Here is a 7,571-nt window from a genome sequence, read left to right as displayed (position 1 = left end):
GTAACCTTGAATGTGGAATAATGAAACAGTCTGTCCAGCTCTTGCCAATGTGCACAAAGGCAGTTAAGCTCCCGCCCATTCCAAACCCGATAAAGGTGATAAGGATCCAGCTTTAATAGGATCAGAGGCAGGGTTAAAAGGAAAGAGGATCTGCTCTCATTGATACAGACAGTGCAAGGAGCTTTAACAATGATTGGGATTCATTCTGATGAGACTGGGAAAATCAGACTGACTTAACATGAACGAGCAATTGTATTTGTTCTTGATGTGATATCTAAAAGCCGCTGGCAATAATTGTGTTTTTGTTCTCGACTGAGCCATATATGCAGTAATAATCCAACATCACAAGAGCAGCTGGACTCAACCGAATAAAGACATTTTCACCAATAATTTAAAAGGCTTTGTGAGTTCTGATGGAGTGACAAGGAATTGATGTAATCTCTCTGATGATCTTGATAACATAATTACCCTTGTTTTACAAGTGCTACATATCACATATACAAGGCTGGGTAAACAACTGGTCAAAGAGGCAACTGCCCCAGTCCCAGACACCCATCACCAAGGGCCATTTGATAAAATGCGTATTGATTTAGAAGAAGCACAATTTAACCGTAATATATATTGCATAATTCCAGGAGGTCCTTGAATCAATGTCTGATCTGAAAGTCGAAATGAAGTCAACCTTCATTTTTGCTATAATCAGTATATCTTTCGTGTGCATTTATTTACTCAAAATGTTACTGCCCAATGACAAGCAAGCTGGTTAACTTCCACTTTCCAGCTTGCTAGGCATACGTATTATCACTGCAATAATATCTCTCTGACCAATCAGTGGTCTGCAGTTTAACTCCACCTTCTAGTATCGGCTCAGCTCGCTTGGAACCTTGACCGAGGTGGTACCAACAAAAGTACCAGGTACTATCTACAACTTTTGTTAATGGAAAACCAAAAGGCCTACAGATATTTCGAAAACCAAAACAACCAAGGCTTGATGTCTGCCACTGTCCCTTTTTCTCTTACTCATAGTTGCTCTGTGAATGAAATTCATTTCAAGTTTAAGAAGGTTGTATCTAAGTGACTTCCCTCGATTGCGTCAACGTTTTGAAATGAATTGCGTTGATTGTGTTCACGTCAAGCATTCAAATTCATAGATCTTTTGATAACTGTTTCACTTGCTGTAGTGGTGTATGTTCGGGAGTGAAGAAATAGCGCGCCACTGTATATTGTTCGGGACGAGAGAAACACTATGAACAGCCAAATTAAGAGGAAAACCTGTTTAGATGACGAGCTGCTCATAACATTTAACACAAAGCACAACGCATGATGATATACGGTACATGGCAGTCAAAAACCGTAGGCAGAGATTAAAGTTGATTCAGCCACTTGCTTTTAATTTCGCCGACACACCAGCACCTGCGCCCGTACCCGGTACGTACGTTTTGACAGCTAGTGAAGTGATATCAAAGAACGCAGTCTGAACGTACCAGAGAAATAGTACAGCCCCAAGGGGAGTGAGGGTTTGAAAATTGTATTTGGATAGACTAACATTACATTTTATTACATTTTTTTCCAGTAAACTATTATTTTCATCCCTTTTGGGAGGGTCCAAGTCTCATCTAGGGGGGGGTCGGACCCTCCCAATACCCCCCGTCATTCAAACAGTGCCAACATAATATCCCTATTGAGAAAAACATCATAATTACTGTGTCTCTCCACTGACACGGTCACATGTAACTGTTGATGTTCTTACAGCATCATTCAAATGACAGATGATTTGCTATTCACTGAAGATGTATTCCCGCTCTCTGTTGCAATTTCCCTGCTTTGATGTCATCTAATGAAATCATCAGGAGAATCAATCTCTCCTCCTATTCCCCCCGCAGCCTATTAAGACCCAACGCTGCAAGAGAGGAAGTCTAGGCAAGCAGCCATTTTTCATACTTCAGTGGCGTCTAAATGTGGCGGATAACAAATGATGAAATCACAATAGTACAAAAGTAACCATATAAATTAGTATAAACAAGCGTACTGATTGCTCGGAATTACGCTCGTGCACAAACACAACGAGTGCAAGTCACATCCCAATCAATGAGCCGCTCTAGTGCGGACTGATAATTTCTGCAATCAATGTTTCGAACAATCGTGAAAGGACTAAGAGCCAATCGGAGCACTGCTGTTGATATTGCAAAGGGAGAGCTACAGGTAGGGGTTAATGGAAACGTGAGCACACTTACATGTAATACACTGTTCACACTATGTTCACTTGTGTAATGTGTTACTTTTGACAGAATAGTGTTGTCTCCAACACTGCTCACAGCCGTTACAGTATGCACTGACCAGAAATGACCAGAAATGACTCTGATGATTCTTTTTTAAAAAGGTAAATTGGGTTACACTTTACTCTAAGGTATCTACATAAGAGTGACATAATAATGTCAGGAACATGTCATAAACATGATAAACAAGTCATAAATGTTTATGACATAACGCTCCTGTCATTAAGTGTTATTCGGTTTTTGTCATGACAAGTTAGGGTTAGGGTTCATGACAGTGTCATGTCACTCTTACGTAGATACCTTCAAGTGTTGCCGTAAATTACAGCCGGATGGAGCATTATTGTTACCTATTGACACCCAGCAAGATATATACGGGCTTGTCTTCGACTACATTGAAAAAAAACATGTATAAATTACATTTATGTAGTTAAGCGTTCGCTGTTTCAATCGCCGTCATTTCACAGTTCGTTTCAAGTTTAAGAAAAAACAACGTTGGAGGTCCTGTGGCTTCTGCTCCGTAGCAAAGATGGTGACCGTTGGGGTTGAATAGTGTCCAGCGTTCCACACTCAATGTTTTAACTTGTGTTTTTTTTGTTTTTTGGTGCAGTGAGCATCCGGGGGACTTGTTATGCACTGCATTTGGCCACACTTGGTCAGTGTGAAGTGTGAGTACAGAAGTAAACAATTGGAGAAACAGCATAGGTGGTACTTTCTTGCATCATCAATACATCCAACTCTACCACCATGTTTCCATTCTAACCACAACTGTCTAGCCCAGCCGTTTTGCTCAGATGAAGACATTGGCTTAGGCGTCAATCACTACCTGTCACAGCAAATCCCAGAGAAGTCCATGTGCACTCCCACCATGGTTGGGTGGGCCCTGCCGCTGGTGTGTGAGCGGGTAGGCTGCTTTCTGACTGACACAACCATTAAAAGGTTGTTACGCCTGTCTAAGTCTCGCCAACATAATAGATTATCCGCAGAGGAAGCCGCTGACGAGAGGACGGATTCCTGCTCTCCAGGATTCAGGTGAGGCAGACGGGACAGACAGATTGACAGGCAGACCATTTTCCAGTGAGCAGTAGACTCTGTCCGACTCTAGAATGCTGGTATAATGAAAAGTGAATTCCAGCCCACATATGCACAGATGAGGAACTAATGATAAGAAAGTGAGCGTGTGACAGAGGAGAGACAGGTTTCCCAGGTGTGTGCTGCTAATGGTAAATGTCAGTTTGACAGATTTGATTTCAGACTCTGTGGCTTTGTACACTGTATTCACACTCTAAATTCATAATACGAGTTAGTGTGACAGTGCATAGCTGCAGATTGCAGTATGGGACAAATGTTAGATAGAATCCAGCACATCCTAGCAAATCTTTTCTGTTGTTTTGAGATAAGAACTGAGCTGGATTGAAACAATTCTTAGCCAGAACATGATGTCGCCCATGTTTAGCATACACATTACTTTAGACTACATTAATGTTTTATATAAAATCAGCATTAATGAATTAATCTTGAGGGCAGGAAAACAAAGTGTGAACACAACATCGATGGCTAACGTGTTAGCAAACAGCTAGCTAAATCAGGCTGACATGGAGCAACATTAGCATTTATTTTGGAGTCATTATTTTTGGCTGCCTGAAGAAGATCTCCTTTTGTTTTTGTCTCCACAAAATGATGTCTGACTATTTAGCTGCCACATGCTCCTCTAGGTTTACTATTTTAATTCAATTCAATTGTATTTATAGTGTCAAATCACAACAGGAGTTATCTCAGGACACTTTACAGATAGTAGGTCTAGACCACACACTATAATTTACAAAGACCCAACAATTTCCCACGAGCAAGCATTCGGTGCGACAGTGTGGAGGAAAACCTTTTTTTCCAGGCAGAAACCTCGGACAAGACCCAGGCTCTAGGTGGGCGGCCATCTTCCGCTGCCGGTTGGGACACAGAGACAATGATAGAGATATACAGAAATAGGATTCATAATAATGATAGCAGTTGGCTATGATGCGCCGTGACGCCATTATAGTAACAATAAAGATAACCGAACGATGACTACAAATAATAGTTGTAGCAGTGCAGGGCGACAAGCAGGACCCCGGCAGCAGCTGCCAAAAACGATCAACCTGAACCCCAAAATCTGCGAGGCGAGAAAGCACAAGGACTCTGGGGAATAAGCTCCCCGGAGCGAGGTTAGTAACACGCATTAAAGGGACATGAATGCACCCAGATGGAGAGAGAGTGGAGCTCAGTGTGTCATAGGTAGTCCCCTGGCAGTCTAAAACTATAGCAGCAGAACTAAGAGCTGGTCCTGGGCCAGCCTTAACTATAAGCTTTATCAAAGAGGAGAGCTGCAAGCTTCCTCTTAAATGATGGGGCCGTGTCTGCCTCCCGTTTATTTAGTTGCTAACTTTTGAAGTCTGCTATTTGAAGCTGGACAAGACCAGTGTAGTGGGTTTATCAGAATTCTTTGCCACTGCTGGATAGGGTTGGGCATCGAGAACCGATTCCTACTTGGAATCGTTTCTTCATTGGAATCATTTGGAATTGTTCACAGGATTTGGTTTCAAATCCGATCATCGCTTTCCAATTTAATATGCGCAAGTTTTGGTCTCTGAAGCGGCCAGGCGCTCGTTGGGTTGCAGCCTTGGAGCACAGTACAGGCATGAAAACAGTTCAGGGGTGAAAAAGGTGAGAAGTATATTACCCCTCTAGGGGGGTCCGGGGGCATGCTCCCCCGGAAGAAAATTTTAAATATTCCATATTTTAAAGCATCAATCTGATGCATTTTGAGATGCATTCTTTTGCCAACCAACAGTGTAATATTTCAATATGCACTCATTAAAGTTAATTTGACTGGCAAAACAGTTAAAGTCCTTCTGACAAACAATAATAAAAGTCATAATTTTTAAAAACTAAAATGTTTTGGATCCATTTTTACTTCTTCCAACCATATGTTAAATAAAGAGTCAATGTGGATTTACATATTGCAATTATATAATCCTACAATGAATCATTGTGAAAATTAAACTTCACTACTTTGGCCAGGTCCTCATCAAAAAAGCAAATTAGTACATTCATTATTGTAAAGCAGCTAATATGTTGATATTAGCTGCTTTATTTACATTTATTAAGAACGTCGCATTATCTTATCTTTTCATATAGCTAGACATCTAAACTCTGGGATAAAGCCGTTATGTGTAAATACCTGCCATGCTGATTCCAAACAGACAGCTGTATCAAGGCAGTTTGGGCTTCAGATAGCTTTTACAAATCATGTTCCGCTATGAACGTACACACACGTATTGTTTGTATCACGGTCGGTCAGTAAAGGAGCAGTCTTAACGGTAGCGGTCATTGCCGGTAACGTGCTCGTATGACAGAGTGCACGGACCGAAGCTTTGTGACTAGCATCTAATGACTAGCAAGCACTTCCTTACCGCTGCTGCCATACAGTATCTTCCTTCAACATGAGCTGCAGAAGCACCCGGCTCCCTCAGTTTGAGGCACCAAGTGCTGAACAACTTCCCGTCTCCACCCTTTTCTTCTTGTCCTCTATTCATGCCCAGCGCCATTTGTTTTAACTCCTTTCTCAACTAAAGCTCTATCTATACATGCTCCAAATTTGATAAACTTTGCCTCCTTTTTTTTTTTAGCCGCGTTACCACGGAGACCAAACCGGCACCGCACTCTGACATTGCGGCAAAGACCCGCCCTACTTTGCATCTGATTGGCTAGAACTCGTTTCATTTGGTTGGTGGAAGTTCGATGATTGGTTAAATCCAGCACATTAAAACAAATCCCATGTGGACTTTTAATTTATTTATACTCAGAATCGTTAAAATCCCAACGATGCCCAACCCTGCTGCTGGAAAGGGGTTCAGAAGACTCTGTAACCAAAACAATAAAGCTACCAGCCGTAAAACCATAACAATGAGCTAAAATGTGATAATTCTCTGTGGGTTCATCACTACAAGCGACCCCTTCCACATCTCATGTAGTCATTTGATCCATTGTTGCTAAGGGCGTTTTCACACCTGTAGTTCGTTTGCTTTGGTCCGAAGCAGATGGTGAGTTAGTAAACTTGGAGCAATTTGCCCTGGTATCACACCTGGAAAAATCCAAGCGTACCAAAGGTCTTGTGTTCTGGTCTAGTGGTCAAACCAGCTCATTTCATTAAAATGATCAGACGTTGTTTCGCGAGAGACGTTACTACGTCTGCTCTGGTCACAGAGACTTGGCTCTGCTCTGCCGGCGTCTGTCTCCAATTTTAACGGCAGCTGGTTTGACCACGGAGATATGGGTGACGGACGGCAAGCTTGACTGCAGTCTTATTTCTGTGATAGAAACACTGCAAGTTGCTACAGTTTGCTGCATCGCAGATTGATAAATACACCCGACTACAGGAGACATTAGCTCAGACGTAGCGGAGTACGTATAGTTGGTGTGGTTCGAGTACCGATCACGTTCTCACCACATACGAACCGATCCCGAGTTTGATTGAAAGCGTACCGAGACCACCTCTTCAAGCAGGTCTCGGTACGCGTGAGCACCAAAGTTTGATTGCCGCGTTCTCACCTGCCCAAACGAACCGCACCAGCGGGGGCAAACAAACTCTAGTTCGATTCAACCGAACTAAAGGCCGTCTGTGTGAAAACGCCCTGAGAAAAAAAAAAAAAAAAGTAATTAGTGCAGCTTAGTCAATCTAACATTACCGTTAAAAGAAAAGGCCGCACCCCATTTAATGATGTCACAACAGAAACCTATGCTGATGGAAAACACCTGCTGTGACATCAATATTTAAGGTGTGGTGAGGTGTGCTTTAACATGAACTTTTCTGCCTATATTGTGATTCAGGTTTTTTATTCCGAGAATGACTCGTTTGTCTATGTAAAAGATGAGGAATAGTGTCACTGGCAGAGAGCAGGTAGAACCGTTGTTTTCCATGGATGTGGGTGCGTTTCTTCAACAACACAAAAACGAAAAGCTGCCTACGTTTCAGCAGCAGCCTTCAATACTGGAACAAAAAGAAGAAAGAGCAAATGTCACGGAGGGGCGTTAAGATCTCTCTCTCTGGCCACCGTCTTTGCCAGGTCAACATCAGCAGTGGGGACATTTATCACCAAACGTATTGCTTTGTTGCCACTGAGGGGAGGAAGGAGGGAGAAATATCACAAATGGCATCGCAGAACAAATGAAGCTATCCTCGTCAAGTCCAAAGAGTGGAAAGATGCGCTGCAACAACTCAATATTGTTTATTTCTGGGTTTGTTACCTTGTGGAGAAAGAT

Source organism: Perca flavescens, chromosome 18, assembly GCF_004354835.1.
Source record: "Perca flavescens isolate YP-PL-M2 chromosome 18, PFLA_1.0, whole genome shotgun sequence".
NCBI classification, from domain to species: Eukaryota; Metazoa; Chordata; class Actinopteri; order Perciformes; family Percidae; genus Perca; species Perca flavescens.
The sequence above is the reverse complement of the archived record's forward strand: the minus strand, read 5'-3'. Positions refer to the sequence as shown.